The sequence below is a fragment of the Anser anser genome (assembly GCF_964211835.1).
Source record: "Anser anser genome assembly, chromosome: Z".
NCBI classification, from domain to species: Eukaryota; Metazoa; Chordata; class Aves; order Anseriformes; family Anatidae; genus Anser; species Anser anser.
This window is the reverse complement of record NC_139723.1, coordinates 7,882,058-7,906,704: the sequence shown is the minus strand read 5'-3', so window position 1 is coordinate 7,906,704 and position 24,647 is coordinate 7,882,058. Positions and strand designations below refer to the sequence as shown.

The following is a 24,647-nucleotide window of genomic DNA, read 5'->3' as shown; positions in this document are numbered from 1 at the left end:
AAATGTGTATACTAGTACTAGAATGCTTTTCTAACCACCTTTGGAAGGAAAGCATTGGAAATTTTTTAATAGAAAAAGCAGAATTTTGGGGAGCAGCTGATTTCAGTGAGGTCTTAGCAGAAGCTGGCAGGGTGGCAACATGCAGTCACACACTGGTTATGGATGAAATCTAATCCACTTAAACTAGAATTTAAAATAAATAATAGCAGAGAAGAGAGGAAAGGAATAATGGTGGAAAGGAGCTTGTATAAACAACTTCCTTTATAACCAGTTTGTATTATTACATTTCATCTGAACAATAGATATAATCCAGGTTTTTCTGCATACAGAAACCAGACGGTTTTTAAAGCAAAACATTAATTGCACTTATTTACTTCTACAGTGACAGTGCATATTTAAACAATGCATCTTTTGTTTTCTTTTTCAAAGATTTATTGTAGTAGACAACTGTTAGCGACTCTCAGGAACAATTCAGAGAGTCAGATTCAGAGACCAAACTTGGTGAGGAAACCAGAGGTGTTTTCTGATAGTCACCTGAAAACAGAGAATGACCCTACAGGGGCATCACCAGAGAGCTAAGGAAAGTTAGGAAAATAAATAAATAAATAAATAAATAAATAAATACGGAAAAAAGAAAAAAAAAAAACAATTAAGAGGATGCTGCTTTGGGAGTCCTTTCTGAAATTAAACATGTTTGTTTGGTCTGTGACCCCTCATAAGGTTTTTTCAGAGTATCTTTATATGGTTCTAGAATCTCTTATGGCCATTTATTAATCTATCAGGTAGCAGAGATACCCATTATATGCATTGTGCTCTGGCTCAGATATTTGTGATTGTTTATTTGTTCACTTTTTACATTTAGGAGAAAAAGCTTATCACACTTATTCTTGCCATCAGAAACATTTAATAGTTAGATTTATAGACTTTAGACTGGAAATCCTGCCGTGTGACAGCACATCTCAGATTATTGGACATGCTATGAGGACCCAAGACTGGCAACAGCCCTGAAAGAACAGGAGAACTGGGAGGGAGGTGGGAGGGAGCATAAAAAAGACCTGTAAGGTGAGAGCTTGCAAGCAAAGTTTAATGCCATTACCCAGGCAAATGAGACCATTTGCTCCACTATTCAGCTGTTGCTGAGAATTATTCGTATTTTTCTGACTGTTGTTTGCCTTTAGGGATAGATATTTTTTCTTTTCCCTTTCTCCTTTCCTTTCCCCTGCTGCTTTGGTTATGAAGGAGTGGGTGTTGTGCTTTCTGTAAAGTAAGCTAGTCTGCTGAACACCATGTGGAGGATCTAGGTATTAGTAATTTATCAAGCTAGATTGATATGGATAACTTTGTTGAGATGGGTGCTGTCAGTTTCCCAGAGATACTGCTGCAACTCTATCATCAGCTTAAGAATTATGCAGGGGGAGGAGTAGGTAAATTGCCAGAACCAGATTCATCTCCATGGCAATATGCTGCTATTTTCTGCTTGTACATGTGCAGTTCTGTCAATTTGTATTTGAATAGCCTACCAAGGCTACTTCTTCGTATTTAAGAAGAGAAAATAAAAAAAATAAAAAAAAAAGAAAGAAAAAAGAAAACACGTTATGAATTAATCTGGGAAACATTTTGTTGAGTGATTGAACAATTGTCCTGTTTTCTTTCTTACTCCACTTGAAAATCATGCTCCTAGGCTGCAGAGCCTTCACTGGAGTAAATAATGTTGCTGAAAATGTACTATTTAAAATAAGCGCGGTGGGTGGCAAAAGTTAGATGTTAAAACCTGAGTGGGAAACTGTAAGCATTTGTTGTGCAAATGGACTTGGCTTCAATTAGGCAAGCATAAGTTTGGCTCTAGCAAGTAATTTTCAGAATGAGATGTCTTTAGGGAATAGTAAATTCCACTTTTCTTTCAGCATTACTTTTCTAGGGAAGGTGTCTTTATTCTATAGTAAGAGCTCTGCTGAACACCTCCCATGAAGCTAAGAATTGACTTCAGTAAAAGGCATAATGACTACATGTCAGATAAGACAGTGATGAACTGTGTTTCTTCAAAGAATGAGAAGGAAACTTGCTTTCCTTCCGTTGACATCAGAAGCAAATCCATAGCCCACAAGACATTTAAAAGCAGATTTTCTGTTTTCAAAGGAGGATATTACTGCTAATACAATAATTGCCTCTGGCTAGTTTCCCTTGAATGCCTTTCTAATTTTTTTGCTAGACAAGTTAATTATTTCATCATTTAAATCATAAGGTGGTAGCAATCTGCTTAATAACACATGAAGTCTTTACTGTAACAAACTAACATATAAATGTGCACAACTTCTTTTTATTTCTTCTGTGTTAAGACCAGCCTACTCTGTTGGATAAAGTTTTGCATCACACAAAGAGCTTGTTTAGAAATCTTGCAGGTCTGATTGTCTGATGCAAGAATATAATTTTGAATATTATATTAAAAAATGCATTTTGGGTGCCCATTTACATTAGTACAAAGTACATATAAAATGTTAATAAGAACACAAGATGACTAAATCAAATTTGCATCACTACAGTACCGCAATAACAAATCATAACAGCAAGTTGTAAAAGAGACCTTATTCAGGGTGATTATAGTACTCAACATTGATCCTAATGTGTATTATCTGAAAATCAAGGAAAAGCTTAACCTTCAGATGATTTTCCATAGAAAAACATTGAAAATAAAGTGATGAAGAATTTAAAATACTTTGAATTTGAAAGTTTTCCTTTTCAAAAAACATATATATATATAAATAATATAAAATAAGCTAATTGGATTTGATACTTTACTCAGTACAATTGGTATTGCCTAAAAAAAAAAAATACTTCAAATGTATTCATTTTTCATACATAAGAATGTTTGAAATTTAGAGGTAACAATGAATTTTGTATCTTGGAAATTGTTGTAAGCCACGGTGGAATGAGTGGCAAAGCCTGCTGGCAGAGCTATAATCCTAGAAATATTTGCTTAATTTTTCCTTTAGTCACATGCAGGGATGAGTCGCTCTCATTCCTTTCCATGTTTGTCCCAGTAAACTTTTACAGTTTCCTGGTCTGATACTGCGAACGCTTTAGAAACAGGTCTGGGTGATATTTATCTGCTTCAGATTTTTATTTATATATTTATTTATTTTCTCATGAGAATGCCTGCTTAATCACAGTTGAGTGATACCAAATAACTTCACAGTTTTATTTTGGTTTTGATATTTTGGTATACAGGAATTTAACAACACCGCTGAAGTCAAAAGATCCTGATAACTTTCATATATCCTAGGAGGTTTTCAGTTTGTTATTATCAGGGCAATTTTTCAGTGTTTCACCTGGAAAGGAAGAGACAGTCTTCTAGGGGGTATATATTTATGCACTGAGCATTGCTGCTATCAGATCAAACAGACACATTATGAAACCTGTCTGCATCAGTCCAGGTGCCAAAAAGCAAGCTCTTTTGTAGGTCTGGCCAGGGGTGTAGGTATTTGGCCATGGAAGTGTTGAAAAGCTGCTGTGTTTGCCAAAGCTTTGACCAAAATGCACAAAGCAAGAAGTGCACAGGCCTGATTCTCCTAAGATACTGGGTTTCGTTCTCTTGGTGGGTTGAATTAGGTTAGGAGCACTACAATAACACTGCTTGTGTCAGGGCTGGAAGGGGAGGAGTTGGGACTCTCATGCTGCCCAAATCAAAGGTCTCCCTGGACTGTGTCTGGTAGAGGGATGTTAGTCACCTCCCATCGTTGTGAGCTTGGTTAAAGGAGCAATTTAGCCTTCATAGAGCATAAAAACATGTTCATCTATCCTCTTCCATTTCCCTGAATGTACAAATTCATGCCAACTGTTGGGAAATACACCCAAAGCAGCTCATACAAGTGAAATAGATAAGAAATGTGCTGTCAGTTGGTACGTGATCTTGTTTCAGGTACAGTAATGAGATCAGCAGTGCGGGCTTATTAACTCACTCCATCCAATTTATTCTGCTGGATATTTTTACTGTTTGTGGGATTTAGTCTTTCAGTTTTATAATCCCTGAACAGCAAGTTTTATAACTGATTGTTCTGTGGATATTCATATAAATGTGTGTGTGTGTTAATTAAAGCACTCTGAATCTAAAATCCATATCCATTTCTTTCCCTTTATAGGTACATAGATATTTTTCTTCAGTCAACTGAAGTGAGCAATAACTAAATCAATTGTGGAAGCCATTGTTGAAGAATAGAACAGAGACCGAAAGTATGAATGGTTTTAACAGGATTAGACAAATTTGCAAAGAATAAGTCTTTTGGTGACTGTCATTGCATGGGGCAGTCCCAGTGTCACTTAGGGCTCAATGAGGCTCAGAAATGCCGGTGTAGGAGCTGGGAAGAAGGGATGGGTAGTGCTCCTCCTGGCTCTAGTCTCCTCCTGCAAGCATCCCTCCCCAGACACAGCTCTCTGTTGGGTTTGGGGTTCTTTGGCTCTATAACCAGCCTCAGCAAGGCTGCTGCTACTTTTTGATCCCATCTGTGTTGTTTTGTCTTCCAGGATTTTGATTTATTTATTATTATCTTTTTCCCTGTTAAATTAATTCATCCTATTGGTAGATAGCTAGTCTGGGGGGAGGAGTTGCAGGATGATAGGTTCTGCTGTCTTACTGACCAAGAAAGACCTTAATTTCCAGATATTTCTACACATTGCTTGTTGATTTTCATAATACTTCCCATCATAAAAATTCAACAACCCTTACTTGCATTTGTTATTTTATAGACGTGTTTAAGAGGAAGAATCCATTTTGTGTATGTATCCTCTTGATTTTATTACATTCCTAATTATTCCCTACTTCAATCAGTAATGAACATGCAATAAATCAGAAATTTATTTACAGATTTTAGAGTCCCCTGCATTAGTTCTACAATTAAAGATTACGTGGTGCTGGATGGAATGGTGTAAATGATGGATTTCACAGTGAAACTATTTTTGTCATGGTCCTCAAGGTACCATACTCCTTTAAGTGCCTGCTGCCCAAATAGTTTCTTTGCATGAGCGACTTCAGGATAACTATTTGCAAAGGGATGAAAGCCAATGAGGAGTGAAGCAACCTCTTACTCCACAAACATCAATAAAATTGCCCAACGTCTCATAGGACTGCGCTGCATTATGTTGGTCATTCTGACTTGCAAGATTTCTGACTCTTGAGTTCAAAATCCTTTTCAGTTTGCCAAGGGGAGTATATCACAGGAGTGCATGTGAGTCAGTATCTCAGCTGGTTACGGCCACAGTGTTAATGGACCCAACATTGTATTTCCTGCAGAGCATTTTCATTTAAAAATGCATGAAAAGGACAAAACACTTATTCATATATTTTAAAAAAAGGAAAATAGTGTTGTCTTTTTCTCAAAATTGTCTGTGACAATGCAATTAATTTAGGAATTGGTATTAATAGCCATTCAGAAATGCTTCTATTGGGATTTAGTGCAGGCAGAGCATGCAGAAAACCTGTAGGATAGAGAGGGCTGCTCCATATATGTCTTTACAATTTGTTTTCTATGTGGAAGCGACACCCAAGCCTTTTTATGCTGCATGCAAAAAAGAAAAATGGTGCAAAATGCTATCGCTGATCTGATTAGTTTAGAGCTGCGGAGTAACTCTGCTCAGCTTAGGATGTACTCTGGCAAGTCTCAGCTCTCATCCTGTCAACAGTAGGAGGGCTGCTGAAAATTAAAAGGATTGGGCAAAGCTAGCTGGTCCTCTCCAGTGCAGCCACTGGTACCTGTTGCTGTCCCTATTGTTCAGTGTGAGCAGGCATATCTGGGGCAGGCTTGGAGAAGGATGGGATGTGCAGCAGGAGACTGTGATAAAAAATCAAGGAGGTTGCTCTTGGTATCTGGGACCTTCCTTGGACCATGCTTAGCCCCCGCGTCAGTGGGTCAGTGTTTGTGCCCTGGTGCTGAAGGGCAGACCAGCAGAGTTGTGGAGGGTGGCACATCTGGAATGTTTTCTCAGAGGCTTGATTACAGTGTATGAGGGAAGCAAAGCACCAAAGGGAAGAGCTGGTTTACCAGCAGCCACCTTGCCCAGTGGCACAACAGGACCTCTTCTCAAATTAGCCCACTTGGAGATGGATGTCGTGTAGCTGGGCTGCTTCCAGTTCCAGCTGGGTCAGCGCTGCAGGTAGTGCCTGATGCTGCGTATGCATGCCAATGGGGACCTACAAAGTAACTGGGAAACTGGAGAAAGGATTTTGGTCTGTGCCAAACAATGGTGAGGAATCGGTTTCCTAAGACTCGGATACACAGAGGTTCTCCCTGTGCTGGTGATTCATGGAATCACCTAGGTTGGAAAGGACCTTCAGGATCAGCAAGTCCAACCATCAGCGTGACCTACCAAGTCGCATCACCAGACCATGTCCCTTAGTGCCACAATTGCTAACCTATGTGGTATTTTGCTGGCCACTTGCAAGGAAGAAAGCCACTGGTCAATTTGCCGTGTGATTTTAGTTCATGGAAAAATAAAATTTATAATGAATCACTGGATATAACTTTTTCCATCATTAAATTATCAAATGTTGGATTAGCAATTCAAATAAATAACTTTTAGTTTTAAAGTTACAAGAAGGATTTCTGCATGATATATATATATATATTTTTTTTTTCTGTAGGGGCTCTTTATGTAATTATCAGGTTAAGTAATTTTATAAGGACCTAAAAACATACTTTTAAAGTATCATTTTTGAACTTTGCCAGAGTTCATTGTGTGGCTCATAAAGATTTTGTCTTGTTTTTCAGATTTTGCTTCCACTGGAGTTTAAGAAAAAAAGTAATATACGCCAAGCTGTCACATCACAGAGTTAGTACTAACAGTACTGTATGTCTGTAGTGGTCACCACTCCGAAATAACTCATGGTAAGTGATAAATGGAAAACATCTTTTTGGTGCATTTCACTGAAGTCTTTGCGGTACTTTGAAGATGAAGATAACACATTTCTAAAAAGAAAAGAGATTGGATTCATGTGTGAAATTCTAGGTCATGGAGAGGTGAGAACATTTAGCTTGTGATCGCATGCCCTTCACAAGTGAAGAGGAATCAAAACCTAAGGAGATGCAGAGGCAGGTAAGCAGTTGCAGCCAGTTATCAGAAACCAGAAGGGGTTTATGCAATGGCCTAGTATGTTGAAGCTAACGGAGACCTAGAGACCTGTCTGAAAAATAAGTGCAATTTATATCTAGATAAAAAACTGTAGCTGGAAACATCCAACCTGTTTTCCGTGCTTTTACCCCTAGTGGGAAAAGACAGGAGATTCCCTTCTTTTGTCTCATGCTTTGGAAAAAAAAGAAAAGGAAAAATATTCCAGTATGTTTCCTGTAATCATAAATAAATAAAATAAAATAAAAATCATATGTGAATGTGGAGAAACAGTGTTTACTGTCTTTTTTTATAAAAATGTCCTATTATAATCATTTTAGCATATCCAAGGAGAAAAAAATCACAACTCCAAGCCGCAGAACTGCTGTGAAAAGTCAGCTCAGATTCAGTGAGTGAGTCCATATGTTTAGGTAAAGGAAAAAAATATATATATAATTCAAATAGAAAAATGCTTTCTCTAATGAAGAAAAACACCATCATTTGGCATTAAAACTTGCACTTTTCCTGGGTTCCAAAGGGTATTTATTGCTGTCATTCCCTTTAATAAGTTTTCCATCACCAGGGAAAAAAGCAACCTCATAAATCTATCTTTGTTTCTTTCCTTCTTTCTTTCCTTCTTTCTTCCTACATTCTTCCTTTTCCAGAAGGACCATCCTTTAAAGGATTATATCTTTTAGAATATGTGGTTTGAATTGTTTAAAGAGTAAAATAAATACAATAAACCATAGATTATCTTCTACATACTTTTAAAACTTATTGTTTTGCTGGTTTGGAGAAGAAAAATATAAGATTTCTGTAATTACTTAGGCAGGCAGGGTGAACTGGGAGCTCAGAGAAGCTGTCCTCTGTTTGCCCTACTCTGGTTCCAGTTTGGCTAAATGTGCTGCCATCCCTGCAGTACATGAATCTACCCCTCAAGTAGTCTGGGAGTTCTCCCTTGTGGTTCCCCAGTCTGCTTCAGAAGATTTAACATCAGACCCAGAGTGGTTGCACATACACCCACTGGGTCTTGCACGCTACTGCGGGTTTTGGACCTCCTAACTTCCTAGTGACTGCTTTCTCATGCAGCGCAAAGACCTCATGACAAATGATGCAGCAAACAAGTGCTCTTTGGATTCTTCTGGCTTCCTCTCTTCCCATCTTTCACTGGGAAACAATGTGGCTGCTGAGACTGATGTTCAAATGTACAGTCAATTTTGAGTTTTCTTTTTGGAACATCTCTAGGGGGAGTTGAATTGGAAGGCTGAGAAAGACCTGAATATGCATATCTGAGCTGAATTACCTGTCAACAGAGCTTTCAGACTGCTTGCAGTCCGCTTCTCATGAGAAAATGTCTACTTTCACTGAATTGGATAGTGTTTGAACCCAGAATGTGCTGAAGCATTGCATATCAATTATCTCCTGTGACCCAAGTTCATCTGTTCTTGGAGTGGTTAACATCTGAAAGTGCATTTGGCCATCCTTTTTTTAGCTCTGTTTATTTTCCTGACAAGCTGCACAGCAGACTGGCACAGTTGGCAATCGCTGCTTGGCAGAGGCAGAAAAGAAAAAATGGCGGGTGAATTAACATTAAGGACATTAGCAAAAGTGAGACAGAAAACATATATGAGGCTCCCTTTGGTTATGCCTGGATCTCGCCAGCAATTATCTCAAGCTGTGACTTTGGTATGGCTCCATATTCAGCCCTGTAAGACGCCAGAGGTCTTTGGCTTCAGGGGTTTGATTTGGGCTATTTCAAAGACAGAAGTCAATTGAAAGACCGTAGATCTGGGCTAAAGTTTAAATCTGAAGAGTCTGAGAGTTGAACAGCATGTGAACTTGGAATTATGGTTGAAGCCAGCATTATGATAAATATAAACTCGCAGTACTACACACACACACACACACACACACACACAAAACATATATATATATGAGAAACAAGCTGTAATTAAATGAAAAACAGATTTGTTGCTAGCTTAAATTAAATTAAAAGGATATGGTGCAAGCCAGCAAATATATCCAATTGTGAGAAAAATGTTTAATTTCCCATTTGTGATAACACTGAGAAATTAAATAGGGCCATGGTATGAATGTTACGTCATCCAACACTTATTGTCAAGAGCTGGCAGTGCACAAAGACTTCCTACTCTAGGCTGCTTGCCTAAAGCTTCCTATCCATTCATTCCTTCTGACTTGATATTGCAGTAGTCCTTTTGAAGGCTGTAAGATATTCCTTAAAAAAAATCTACAAGAAAATTATTAGGATTTTTGTACTCAAATCTCGTTAGGATGCCAGCCACAACATGTATACATTTTACAATAACCGGCATGTATCCATTTTAGCAGTGGATCCTTGTAGTATTAGCTCCCGAAGGTCAGATGTGGAAATTCTCATTCTAAATACAAACATTGTAGGACTCCTAAGTAAGTGATTTGCAAGTAGTAGAAATTTACCTAGGGTAGCGTACATGAAGAAAATGCATTTTCAGGTCAATATTTAACTAAGAATGAAGGATGATCACCCCATTTTCTTACCCCTGTACTCTTCTTCCCCTCCATATCATTTATTTCTCTTGTGTTTTCTAGTCGTCATGAACTACTGGATTTGCTGCTTAAGCTCTATAGGGTTAAAAGTATAGCCTTCCTCATATTTCTGAACTTTCTTCCACAAAAAGCTTAAGAAGATGATCTCTAATTTCACTTCCTCAGCATGAAAAGTAAAACATCTGTTTTTCTTAGTTTCCCACCCCAACAGCTGACTTTCAAGAGAGCAAGTAAGCAATGACATGCTTGAGATTATAAAAACAAAAATCTGCTATGTACATGCTGGCATGGGAGAGCAGCCGTGTGATGGAGCAAAGCATACAAGTTTCTATAGCACTCATTATTACAGAGCATAGATAACAGCTTGCAGTTAACACTTGAGTATATCCTGGCCCCTGCTCTATTTTTTCTGGCCATAGTCAATGAAAAGTTGATGGTAACAGCTGGCTGGGGATTCCCCTTAAATGAATATAGCCAGCTGCTTCATGCTGGTTCCTGCTTCCCCCTTCCTCACATACACACGTTTTGAACGTGTGTCTGGGACAAGAGAAGACACTGCCATGGGGACGGTTCTGACCAGCAGAGCAATCAGTGGGACTTTTAGCAGGACTAAGCATAGAGCAGTCTGGAAATAACACTTTGAGCATCAACACTGTCCATACCAGTCTTAAGGATAGGGAATTTGGGGGAGATGACTCTGTATGCTCCAATTTCTCATCATCAGGTATTGTTTGGGCTCAGTAGAGGATAAAACTCTTAATTTTCCCTCTTTGTCTGTTCCACTTATATGTCTGAAATAAGCATTTTTTTTTCTCTTCATACTCGTTTTCCAGGTTCCATTTGATGGCCGCAGTTGTTATGATGACCTCTAAAAGGCGGATATTCTCCTTGCTTCAACTTAGTTGTTTGTAATAGTCCCCTGCCAAGACAATCCATTCTTCACCTGTGTAGAGTATCTTTAAAGACAAGGAGAGGTACAAATACCTTCCAGTTTTTGTGCAATAGCTGTATTTTTAAAAACATGATATTGGGACCCTCTCAGTAGCTTCTTGTGACCTATTCCTCATTGGCAAATACCTTGAAATATACTTAAGGTGAGAGTCTATGATACCTGGTTATCCACAGACACTGTGACTACTTTGGGACCATACATCACCAATTCCTATAGAAGTCATTCTCCTGATGAGGGCCAGAGGATTCAGAGGGCCATATAATAATTATTCAGGCTGGCAAGGACCTCTAGGCCAACCTTCTGCCCAAAGCAGAGACAGCTCAGAGGTTAGACCAATTTGCTCAGGGCTTTTTCCAGTCAAGTCTTGAAAGCCCGCAAGGCTGGAGATGGCACAGCCATTCCAGGCAGCCTGTTCCAGTGCTTCACTGCCTTCACAGGGGAGATGCTTCTCCCTGTTCAGACTGAACCTCTCCTGTTTCAACTTCTGTCTGTTGTCCTTCGTCCTACCAACACATGCCACTGTGAAAAGGCTGTCTACATTTTCTGGTATTGGGGAAATGCTTATAAGTTCCCTGGAAGCTGTCCCTTCTCCACGGTGAAGAATCCCAGTTCTTTCAGCCTCAGAAAATGCTGCAGACCCTGGTCATCATGGTGGCCATTCCCTGGATTTGTCCCAGCTGATCAGTGACTTCTGCTGGGGAATCCGAAAGTACAAGCAGAATTCTAGCTAAAAGATATCCACTGCTCTCCTGATGCATAAAACCAGCTATTTTATGGCAGAATTCAATCAGGCTGGTCAGGCATGCTTTACCCAAGGTAAATCCATGCTGGATGCTCCCTTTATCTGCCATCTCCTTCCTGTGCCCAGAAATGTGCCCTGCGAAGACTTGCACCATTTCTTGTAGGACCGAAGTAGACCCATCTTACAGCTTCCCAGATACTCATTCTAAGCTCTGTGGAAGGTGGTTCAAAGATTTACCATTCTTTACTCCCTAGGTACCTCTCCCAGTTTCCATGGCCTTTCAGATAAGACAGAAATTGGCCTTACAATGCCATTCACTTACATGGATGTGTCCTCTGCTACCAACCCTTTCTCTAGTTTCCTCCTCCATTACTAATGCGATAATACAAGAATTAGCTCGGGGAGGAGGGGAGCTGTTAGTCTTTCTGTTCCGCAATATGGTCTGAACAGCATGCATTTATCCTTCATGAACCTTTTTAAAGAGTGTTGAGTGACACTAGGAATAAATTTGTCTACCCCTCTCTGGCTGATTTCCTTATCTTGCTTATATGTGTGATAATGTAATCACTCTGGCATTCTACTGTCTCTATGAAATACCAAGCAAATTTTGTATTCATTATTTTGCTCTTCCTCCTTTCTTACATGAAAGATTTCTTAATTATAAAAGTGTACCTTGGAGGTTGTCTGCTTTTGCGTGGATTTCTACAGGTTCTTACTGCTAGGGCTGACAGTGTTAGCAGTGATGATAAGATTATCACTAATGATTTGGTAGCTTTATCATATGTATCCTCATGGATTTGTTAAACAGATGCCATATACCACCTCTGTTCTGCATAACTGACCTAAAATATAACCAAAATCTATTTTAATATTGGAGTTTTTCTATTTTTTTTTTTTTGTATTTGCTTGGTTTTGATCAAAAACAAAAGTTACCATTTGACTGAAGGGGGTAAAATGATTACCTATGGGAATTGCAATCTGAGTCTGAAAGTTTTATTTTTCTTATCATTCCCCCATTTCCAGTGTATAAAGAGAGTATGTTGACTTAAATATTGTCCACTTTCATGTACAAATGCTTCATTTATGCAGTCATGCAATTGATTCAAAATAATGCAGATATTTCAATAAATTCAAATAATAATTTGTATTTAAAAGAGGTGTGCACATATGAACAGTTTGGGAAAACCTGAGGTGAAGATTTGCAGCATGTTTGACACACTCTGGTAAACTGCCTGTAGGCATGCTCCCACCTTTAAATATATACATTATCTGGAATACCTTACTACACAGTAAAAGTTAGATGGTTGTGGGATTGAAATTTGTAATCAGCCCTTAGCTGGAATCCCAAAAAAAAGGGCTGACCATCTTCTTTGTGTGCTTTCCCAGGTGTACCTTTCAAGAAATGCCCATGTATAACAGATGCTGTACCATCTCTATGCTGCATTTGTCACTACATGAAAAGCACCTACAGATTTTCTGAATGTCTTACACCTTCTATTAGCAGAACAAGAGATGACAGCTTAGGTCCTGTGCGAGGGTACTGAGAGAACACATGCTACCCATGGTGGTTCTGACAGGTGGTGCTGCACTGAAAACAAAGCAGATGGATGTTTCTGGAGACAGCAAACTCCTAAGGTAAATAAAGTAGCTGTGGAGAGAACACAAAGGCAGCACGTTACAGTCATGTACATGAGGTGAAGTGTGACACATCCCATATCTCAGGCCAAAACAAAAGCTTCCCCCAAACAACACGTTTGGTTCAGATTTTAATTAATTCATTCATATATATATGTATTTATTTCACTGCCACACACCTCTAACTTTCTGATTCAGAGTGAAAACCCAGGATAAACACAAAAACACAGAATTAAGGCTCTCTGGATATTTTTTATTTTTTGTAAAACCAGAAATTATCAAGCCTGGTTTTATTATATTCTTGCCTCGTCATGCAGGCTAAAACCTTTCAAATAGATGAACATTTTGGCTGAGTTTGCCTGGGCAACAAACCTTTCAGTAGTGATGTAAGCCACTGTTTCAGTCCTATTGTGATTTACCCATCTCTAATGGAGAATGTGAGTAGACAGGCCAGGATAAAACAGATTTAAATCCTCTTAATTTGTAAAAGGAAAGGAACCCAAGGATGTCTGGATTGGTCTCATGGTCAGAGACAGAAGGTACACACCCATCATACACTAAACATCTGGACTGCATCAAGCTGTCCGGGTGGAGAGGGCAAAAGTAGTTACTGAAATTTTTCATAAAAGATTAAATGTCTTCCTGCTTTTTCAAATGTAGCCATACTAATGTGTCTTAATTTTATATTTGCATCTATTTAGAAAGCTTAAGTTACTCATTTTTTAGGGCTGGCTATAGAATACAGATTTCATTTTGCAGCAACAACAATAATAATAAGGTTTCAGTATGTTATTTTCATTTTGAGGCAGAACAAAATTTGAATTTCTTGAATATCCTGCTGCAGGGCAGCAAAACCCTACAACACCCACAAACACGTGCAACACACCACAGTGGCTTTACAGGTGGAAAAATGTAGGTAGAAGGAAGCCAAGTGGTTTGACTTCCATAAATAAATGGTATTGGCCATCTTTGTCCTGCCCTTAGTTACACTTTCTCACTTTCCTGCTCAACTCTGGCCACTTTTGTGATGTGATGTGACAGGAGCTTTCATCTGGTGCAATTTTAGCTGGAGTGGTTTGGGTCTGGAAGCAGATGTGTGGGAGAATGGTAAAGCAAACCCAATAGTGCACGGCACGCAAGGTGGGCACGTGTTTCAACCGAGGAAGCCTCTACTGCCACGCTGCTTTGTACTGATGGTGAACATCATCGATGATTTGAGCTGAGGCAAAATAAATGAGTCTGCTGAGACCTGGTGACCTTGCCTCTGACTTGATGACGTCTGTTTCTGTACCCTGTGCCCCGGAGGACACTCTCCCTGTTCTTCAATAAATTTAACGCTTGCATTAAAATCTCTGCAGCTCTGCCTGCTGCAGGCTGGGTGTAAGCACTGGGATTGTCCTCTCCTTCAGAAGGGCCCCCGAACAGGAGAAAAAGAGGCCTTTCTGCCTGACCTTGGGTTGAGATGCCTAATCTCCAAGAGTTTCCGCTCCCCCACTGCCATGTGAAGCAGGGATAATAATAGCTGCCCTATCACTGGGTGGTGTGGGGATTAGCCTGCTGGTGCCCGCCAGCCTCTCCGGCACCCCGCTGACAAGGGGCACAGGGACAAGAAGAGCTCTTCACCACGTCGTGTTGATTAGGAAAAAATAAACCATGAGAACGGCGATAGCCGGCTGCGGGAGGGCTGGGGGTGGCTGGCCCGCCCACGCTGTTGTTCTCACCGGGTGCACCAGGTGCAAGGCAGCATGATAAGGTTGTGTCTGTGAGGACACTTGGGGGCCGTGCACGCCGCCGTGACCTCCTGTGTGAATACAGAGTGATTCCAAGCAATTCGTCCATGGGTGTGGGAAATGGGAGAAGGAAGGGAGGCAGGGAGCAGGAGACGATAAAGCCAGAGCTGTGTGGCTCAACGTCTGTGGTGACCCAAGGCTCATGCTTGCATGTGCCCACCTGGCCACACAAGGTGGCATGTGTGGTTTTTGTGGATGTGGGTAAGGTGTCAGCTTACTCCAGGACAGACCTAACCTAGAGGCTGGGATTCCTAGAAGAATGTCCACTTACCTTGTGTGGACCCATTGTGCTCCTCTTTATTTCTTTCAATGATTACATTGTTTTGGTTTGAGGTTCTTTTTTCCTTCTTTCCCCTCAAGCAACTAATCCTAAAAGGAAAACAGTCCACAAAGAACTTAATCTTTCAGTGACACAACCTGACAGTTTATATATTTTTAAAAAAAATAATAATAATAATCATATTTGAAATCTCATATGTCAGTATTTGGTGGGAATTTCTGCATTTGCAGAAGATTTGCACAGTTCTATTCACACAGTCACTAGCCTGTTACTGCATCTGGGTGAGCATGGCCAGGACCTGCTGTGAAATTTCTCATGATCTAAATCAGAACCACTCAAATATCACTGTAGTGGGGATCCAGATGTGATTTTTTTTATTTTCATTTTTATTTTTTTTCTTACACCTCACTGTGTCCGTAGGATAAGACACTTCCCTCATTTTTGTGGCTGTTGTTCCTTGCAGGAGCAGCTGCATTTGCACTGTCCAGCTGGAGCAGCAGTGTGCTGGGCTGGCCAGGCAGAGCTGGTGCAATGTTTGCAACAAGTGCTCAACCAACGTCTTATTCCAGGCTCTGGTCACCAGATGAAACGTCATTTGAATGTGGTAGCAGAGATTTGTTATTGTGGAGGTGAGCAGGCAATGTGTGACAGCAGGGAAAGCTTTGCAGATACTATCATTTATTGTGGAGGGAAATATACACTGCTCTGCCTCACTACCCTGAAGTTCGGATTAAAGTAGAAATGATGGTGGAAAAACAGTAGCACTTAGAAGATGTTTCTAGAGACAGACATAAGGGTTTTGCAAATCCTTGTTATTTGGCTCTTATTAATAACTCTTTAAAATGTTACTCTTCTTTTGAAGTGTTTTCTGTAAGCTGCTCTGTGGGATGGGTCCGGCTGCTTTTATTGGGCTTAATATAATTCAGCCTGACTCAGCTGGGACTTTAAGTCTTTTTACTGAAGTACATTTTTTTAAAAAAGAGAGAGACCTTTAAGCACTCAGCTTTAATGACAAATCACAATCAGTAGACTTAATTTCTTTATAGCACCTGTAAGACCTTTGGCTAGAGGTTAGCAAACTTTATAGCAGCACTCAGTGGCTCCTCTACTTACATGATTGTGAGCAGCAGTATCATCATAATCATGTCTTACAGCAAGGCAGGAGCTGGCTATGTCCATTTTGTTGCTACAGGATAACTCGTGACTGTATATGGCATGGCTATGAGTATCTACAGTTCGACTACAACTTCTGCTTAGCAAATAAGCTTAGTTCATTTCAGAGAGAAGGCAGAACAAGTCTGTGCCAACCTGATGTCATGCAGACCTGTTGAATCTCAGGGATGTCTCCCATGTTTCATGTTTTAGGCATCACATGACAACTGAAATATTTCAAAATGACAGGTATTTTTGCACATAACTGACCATCAGGGTACATGTATTCATGGCATGTACCAATGCCAAGTGTATTTGCCCATTCGTGCAACTTCCTGCATCTAATTTACAGCCCTCTGCTTCAGGCTGTGGGGGATACTGAAAAACTGTTTCCTGTCACTGAGAAAGGAGCCATACATTTTTCAGCATTGCTCTGTATTTTTTTCTGGTGACTTCACAGTCCAGATAACTCATCAGCAGTTGGGTTCCTTCCTGGTAAAAAGTGATTCATTTAGCTTGCCTGCTTCTTGATTTACTGGAAGGAAGATTTTATCTGGATGATTTCTGAAAACCATTTGTTTTGCTTAGGCAGCATGGGAGGATAATTTTTTTTTGTGTGTGTGTGGCTACACTGCAGTCCGTGCAGAGGCACCCACTAGGCCATCCTAGTACCCACAGGAAGGTTGGTCCTCGCCTGTACGCCTCCTGAGAGACTTGGCACAGAGGCTGGGTTTGTGGTAAGAGAAATTCTGTGCCTTCATTCATTCCCATGGGAGGTGAGGCGGTGCACAGAGGGTGGGAGAAGATGGGTCTGGCAGTCAGGGTGATGGTGCATGGGGCAGAGAGGAGGAGAGCCGTGAATGGGGCCCGAGCTGGCACCTCAGGCCTAGCGGGGCTTGACTGGAGGCCCGAGTCCCCCACAATCTGATCCGTGTGAGAGAGGCTGGATGTGGAGGACTGCTGGCTGGAGGGGTGCCAGATCCCACCATGCCTCTATTGGATGCCCTGGGAGAGAAACCCCCTGACCCTGGGTCAGGCACAGCGGCCCCAACAGCTGCCCTGGCCCCACTGGGGGCTGAGTTCTCAGCCGCAGCTTTAACCCTACTGCAAATCCCCCCTTCGCCACTGTAGCTGCCTTTGGCAGCATTACAGCTCTCAAATCCCTCTCAACATTCTCTAACAACCATGATGAGGTGCCGAAACATGGAAGCTGAAATCTGGGCATTATTGTTCTCCAGCGAAGTAGGCTTGCAAGGGAACAGTCCTTGAAAACATCTGGTGTTGGGTTGGGAATTAGGACCAGATATGGCTTTACAATGACCAGATTATTGCACATGACACCATTGCCAGCAACAGGAAAGTCCTTGTTCTGATTTCACCAAAAAACAAAACAAAAATCTCATTCTTTTCTCTTTCTTTCTTTCTTTCTTTCTTTCTTTCTTTCTTTCTTTCTTTCTTTCTTTCTTTCTTTCTTTCTTTCTTAGAACCTCTGCTTTTCTCTGAAGACTGTATCTTATTCTGGATAAATCGAGGAGATAATCAATTTTCTGTGATAAGCCTGGAGTAAAAATAAATAATTATTTCCTATATCCTGCAGAAATTTCATGGCTATGAATGTCACTGTAACAGTTAACATTTACAGTTGACTCTCCTCCAAGCCCGGTGTCTCTGCACGCTGACAGCTGAGAATGGAAAAGATGATACATATGGGTTTTCTGTATTCTGCTTAGTAAGACAGTCTCTAATGAGAGCAAATGCTCTAATGAGTACAAATGCTGCCAATCAACATTTCCTATAAGGAAAAAAAAAAGTACCATCCATCTTTGCTGTGTTACACCTTTCAGAAGTAGGTAAAGAGGAAACCCTTGTCATACTGATATATTTACCCTAAAGAAATAAATACTAAACTTTGTTTAACAAAGCCAGCGATGCTGTGACACATAATTGAGTGTTGGGGAATTTTTTATTTTTATTTTTATTTATTTATATATATATTTTTTCAGATATTGTTGGTCTTTCTTTGTAGGAAAACTGAAACTTTAAGTATCACCAAAACTGTTTGGAACTGATGTCCTCTAGGTGCTTGGAGCTTACTCATGCCAATATCTCATCTGACGATAACAATTCACCTCTAACTCTAAACAAGAGAGTTTTCCTTAGAATAAAAGAGCTAGCAATTATCTTGGGAGATAATTCTGCTTCTGCCTTGTGATTATCTGGTTTGCCTCAGTTTTTCCCCAGTTATTCTGCCTCCTTCCTCAACAGCCTCTCTTGCCCAGTGAGTCTTTCTCACTAACAACGCTTCCCAGAAACATGGTACTAAGGGAGGTATGGTATTGGGAAACAGAGGCAAGTTGCCAAGGTAACCTCTTGTCATGCAAATACAAGCGTTGGGTGTTCCCAGAGCTGGAAAGTTCGTTAGTATTGATGAATCCAGGAGGCACACAAAGATCTGGAAAGAATTCTTTCCCATTTTAGTGGCCATTTGGACCTTTAAGAAATTAAGGATCATATTCTATGTTGAAGTAAATTAGCTAACTCTGTCAGATTTGTATAGAACCTGTAGAAGATATCGGTGTGTGGCTAACAACCAGCAGGGGTAATGCCACAAGGGTTAACCAAAGCAGTAGAGTGTCACAGAGACACATTCAGCTTAGTTGCATACAGAAACTAGAAATATTTCATCCTTCTAGTAGAAGAGCCAGCCCAATACTGGAAACATATTTTTTCTCATTTTTACTGACTTTGTTCCAATCATGATACTGTACCATTTGTTCTTGGATTACCTAGCCCAAAATTCACCAACAAAGAATTCATGGAAGAAAAAAATTTCCAGTTCTCACCCGCGATGACATTTGTGCCACAAAGTATTTGCATGCTGAATGAATCAGAACAAAATACCCTTTGTATTATCTCACTGTTCATAATTAGCTCCCAGCAGGCTTATCTAGTACCAAAGACTGTGAGCTGTTTGAAATCCATGTGGGCAGCTGAGAGACAGGAAGAAATGTCATAAAAAATTCCAAATAATAAGTACCTTTGGAAAACGGAGACATTGACAGATGAGACACATTTTGGGTGAAACCCTGATTCTTTCCATGAAAATGCTTATCCTTCTGTCAGTTGAGGATTTTACTCTGTATTTCTGAAGTGATGGTGTACACTTCCTGCCAGCTGAAATAGGACTGTTAATGTTTGAATGTGGATGAGAAAGGACAAGCTTAATTTGTTTGTCTTGACTAATTCCAACCAACTACAAATAAGGACACCTCCCACTGCGGATACCACAGAGCAGAATTGGGTTTTTGGACTGTGGCACTGAACGATTCTTCACAATCTGTGGATGCAATTTAAAAGTCATGGATATTTTACTGGAGAACAAAAAAACAATCTTCTGTCTTCTGAGAAAACTAAGATCAGAGCTGGTCTCTTGGAAGTCAGCAAGACCATTCCTGCTAGCTCACCTGTCTCTATTTCTACTGCAGTATAGTAACAAGAAATGGTATATTGCTTTTTAATATTGCAGGAATTTTCAATGCCACAACACACACATTACTTGGACTACTTTATATCAGATTTCAGTGGGATTTAAGCTTCTAATTCATTTTCAATCCTTTGAAAGTCCCTACTGAAGACAAAAATGTTATTTTAAACTTTCTGAAATCTAATTTTAAAAAATTTTCCAGTTTAACACAGAATTTCAGATACACAATCAAAACAGCGATGAAATAATGTAATTTTAGCTTTATCTTGCTATTTGTTCTCCAATATTGTCATACTAAGGAAGACAAAAAAAAAAAGAAAAAAAAGAGAGAGAGAGAAAGAAAAGAAAGACAAAAATGTTCCAAGCAAACACAAAAAAACAAACAGCAAAATAAAATAAATAATAATAATAATAATAGTAATAATAATAATAAAAACTAAGCCTTCAACAAGATGTTGTTAAATTTTATCTAAAACAGCAAGAGAAGATGAAATAAATTTTCTGTTCAGGGATCAATTTTTACAAATTACCACTTAGATTACTTAGATTTTTATGTATTGTACAAAATATTAAGAACTTCCCAGATGAGATATTTCATGCATGTTTTGGCTCACATGGCTGAAAATTTGTGGGCAAAACTTCAACTGGTTAAAATGGATGAAATGATCATCTTCATTCTGGTTCTTTTACGCCAATTAGTGTTTGAAGGCCCAAAGAGGGACGTATTTTCATGAAGGAAATTTCCTAAGCTCAAGTGGCTTTGGCTTCTGAAGTGTAGTAGGCAGAATAGCTCAGCCTGAAGTAAAGGTGACAAATGCTTGTAGTTTTTAACTTGGTTTCTTTCAGTGGCAAAAGTATTAAAGTCCAGCATACTGCTAGACGACTCGGACGTCCCTTGTTTTAGGCTTATACTGCCTTAGGCAACTTTGAGATAAAATAGATGTAGATCTGTTAACATTTTGCAGTGTCTTTTGTCAGAAGTGCCTACAAACGAAATCTTGAAATCACAGGCTCTTTTGTTATCCAGACTTCAATGCACATGTTGTTTAGATGAAAAACTGGCATACTGCAAGTTTCCCATTTAATTTATGTAAAGTCTTCATTCAACCAGCTGGATTCCTTTTGCTGAACATTACAATACTTGCTAAGGGAAGAGCTGGAGCCAAGAAGTGGAAAAATAATTGGCCCAAATAAGCAAGTTATCTAGACCAACAAAAAGGGAAATGTAAATACCTTACATTGCTGGGTGAGAGAGAATCAAGTTAGAAGAGTTTGGGATAGTCCAAATGTACCATGAAGATGACTGCCAAAATGTAACCTTCTTTTGTGCATGGTGTGCATGCTCACGTTCAGTCCTGGTACCTTTTTAGAGCTCAGGAATAAGTAAAGGACTAGTGCTGTGGAGGTATTTCCTATATGGAGCAAGGAAGATCTGGAGAGAATTGATCTCTGACCTGTGTCTTGAAACTTATCAGTGAGGTTTGCTTGTAGTTCAGATAATGCATCTCAGCACGCCTGTTACTGCACATGCATGAGGGCATTCTGAAATCATTTGCAGACATCACTAGACTTAACTAGGTAAATCTCTTTATTTTATCTTCTGCCTGACTCTTCCAGAACAAAGCTCTCAGGGACTGTGCTTATCACTTACGGCCTCAGATGCTCTTGTTTCTCCATCTTGCAGGGAAGTCCTGTCCTGTAGCTGTGCTTTGCCTTTCACTTTGTGCCTACACAGTTCTTATCACTAGACTCTTATGATAGGTCATGTGAAAGGGTTTCCAAAAGTCCAGATAAAATTCAGCCAAATCTCCTTTAGGACTTTTTCTGAAAACTAGAAAAGCAATTTCCCCTTTCATGAATGCATTTTGATTTTCTTTTATGAAATGTCTGGGATATTTGACTTTCTTTTTAAATCCTATTTAAATTTGTTCATACTAATAAGGTGAATCATGACAAAGCATGATTTGCTTTTAGTCATTTTAAGAAATTTAAATTTGATTAGTATTTTTAAGGGAAAAAAGTCATGCAATTAACTATGGTAGCATGAGTTAATGTGTGCCTGACTTAATGGAGTAAATCATCCTCAGAAAGCAATTTTTAGCCTTGACAGTTTTACTTAAAAGTCTATATTTTGACTTAGGAAAGCCTTTCCTCAACCCCATCTCACAACAGTGGTGCAGTTGACAAGAAGAGTATAAAAATAATGCACATTGCTGAGATCCTTTTGTCTGACAAGATGTCAAAAAATGTTATCTGTTTCTTTGAAAACATTCAGTAAGGAGCTTAATGCTATTTTTTTCCATTAACACCTTATCATTAATTACTAGCCACTCAATACATGACCAAGAAAGCTGTGTTATTGATGAGAAAGCCAAGAATATCCATCTTTGTTTACATTTGATATATTACTCTCTATATTTTCATCAATTTATTTTTGGAGCAGCATGGGAAGTACTCTAAAAGTTGGATAGACAGAGGCAGCAAAAAGCTGAGGTAGATTATACTTTCAGAAAGTATATGGGAAAAAATAAACACACAAACTATTGTTTGTTATTTTAGAGTTGAATGGGTTGAAAAACTAAACATGGTGAATAAACAAGAGTGGGTATATGTAACGATCCAGCTAGTTAAGAATAAAAGTGAAGATGAGCATGTGAATAAGGGTTTAGCCACACCATGAATGCATTTGTAGTGCCATTATATGAGGCTGATACCTTTGTCATCTGGCATTACCACTGTCATAGACTTACATTCTTTTGGGAAAAATCCTCTGCAGAGTAAAACTGAAAGAGTTTAGGATACTGAAATCTCTGATCATAAGTCATAAGGGTGGCAGCACATGCTTTTCTACTTTAACTTAGAAAGACCTGAAAACTTCTTAGACTTCTCCCCAGCTAGCAGTTCATTTATGGACCCATTCAAGCTTTGTATCTTCAAGAGTGTTTTAAAAGATTTATTCTCCAGAAGAATGCTTTACAGTGCCTATCACTTGGAATAGTGTTTGCTGTAGGAAAAGAATTCAAATAGCCTACTATTACAAAAATGGCTGGGGAAGTACTGGTAGTTGAACAGACTGTAAAAAGCGGAATTGTAGGGTTCAGGATTACCTGCAGGTTTGTTACTCAAGGGCTTTCTTTCCAGTGTTTGTTGTGTGGCTGTTCATAAATCACTGCAATATATACCTTATCTCATGTAAGTCAGGCCTTAAAAAAGGAAAAAAAAATGCTGGATTTTTTCTTTTTTTTTTTTTTCAAACACAGTGTTATCCCTGTCTTACTCCCTGCATCAAAAATGCCTCTGCTAGAGTTATGGTACCATAGAATCCAGTATAAAATCGGAATCAAACCACAATTTCTCACCAAAAGCTTTTATATGTTTAGTTTTAATGTAATATATCATAAATGTAGTTGTGAATTTCCATTATCCTAGGTTAAAATTTGACCACGATATATCAGAAAGGTTTTAGGGTGCAGATATTGCTTAGTTACCAAACCTCACCTTGGTTTCCTCATACAGCTTCTTCTGAATGGTAGCTTTCATTTCAGGAGCTTGACTTCTTGGGAAGCTGGAATTTCCTGCCAGTTTTGTTTTGCAGAGAGGAAGGGGGAGTTGTTAGGCATTCTTACATGAAGAGTCTTTCAAGTCAGGAGTATTTATGAGCAAGAGTCAGCAGTATAAATCAGTGCAAATTTGTGCTCAGATATTTGCAGTTCACAAAAACCTGGCATTTTAGCTATCATTTTTGTTCCTGTTGTTTTCCTTCTGAAACATAGGTATGTAAATTTTAGCTGGGGTGAAAAAACTGACCTCAATTTTCCACCAGTCCCCTGACTTCAGGCATTAGCATATAAGAAAAATGAGTTTCAAACAGGCTTCTTGGGGTTCCTCAAACACTTGTATTTTGAAAATCTTATTAGGGTGCATTACATACCAAGATCCAGCACACAACACCATGCTTTCCTTCTGCTGCTATCCTTCTGATTATGAGTTGGAACTTGTTTTTCATCACTTGCATGTCCTCAAGGCACTTTACCTTGATCAATCAAGGTGAAATTAAGGTTTAATTATAGTAGGCTTATTTTTTCTGACCGTTTACTCACTGAGACATAAGTGACTTTTCCACTAAAATTCTCTTTTCCTGCTTGTAACATTGACTGTAAGACTTCTCCATGATTGCTCACTCTCCATCCATGACTGCCAGGTCTCTGGCCTTGTCTGGCTCTTCAGCTGCTTAGAACGTTTCAGATTGTTCTGTTATAAAAAAGTATTTTATTATTATTATTATTTTTTATTTTTTTTCCAGTGTGTAGTTCTATTTTGGAACAAAATCCACTTCTGATATACAACTTTTTCTGTGGGGAAGAGAAAGAAGTCAAGCTCCTGTCAGCTATGATCATAACTGGTGTTTCATCAGAACCTGTTCTGGCTGCAGACACCTTGTGTGGTTTCAACTGCTACAAAGTTTGAGCTGCTAAAAAGGTTTGAGGCCCTAGAGCTTGAGAGACTGGTGGGTGAAGATGAGGTAGAAAGTCTACCCAGGAGGATATCTGGGGCGAGGAGGTCGACTCCATGCCTCAAGACTGCCTCCACCAAGAAAGACGGAAGGGTAATTGTTGTAGGCGACTCCCTTCTCAGGGGGACAGAGGGCCCTATTTGTCGGCCTGACCCTACCCATAGGGAAGTCTGCTGCCTCCCTGGGGCCAGGGTCAGGGATGTTGCCAGAAAGCTTCCCAACCTGGTTCGCCCCTCTGATTACTATCCTCTTTTGATAGTCCAGGCTGGCAGTGGTAATATTGAAGAGAGAAGCCTGAAGGCTATCAAATGGGACTTTAGGGGACTGGGACGGTTAGTGGATGGGGCGGGAGTACAGGTGGTGTTTTCGTCCATCCCTACAGTAGCACAGAGGGGTACAGAGTGGACACGGAAAGCCCACCTGATTAACATGTGGCTCAGAGGCTGGTGCCAACACA

The 24,647-nt window shown here is 39.6% G+C and overlaps 1 long non-coding RNA gene across 1 annotated transcript in view; it reads left to right on the top strand.

Annotated features, from left to right (window-relative positions):
• Positions 1 to 24,647, top strand: part of LOC310889701 — a 48,078-nt gene that overhangs the window by 463 nt on the left and 22,968 nt on the right. Inside the window, exons 2-3 of the long non-coding RNA XR_014576717.1 lie at positions 6,759 to 6,875; positions 10,476 to 12,971. This is a non-coding gene — a long non-coding RNA (uncharacterized lncRNA). The remainder of the gene's footprint in view (positions 1 to 6,758; positions 6,876 to 10,475; positions 12,972 to 24,647) is intronic.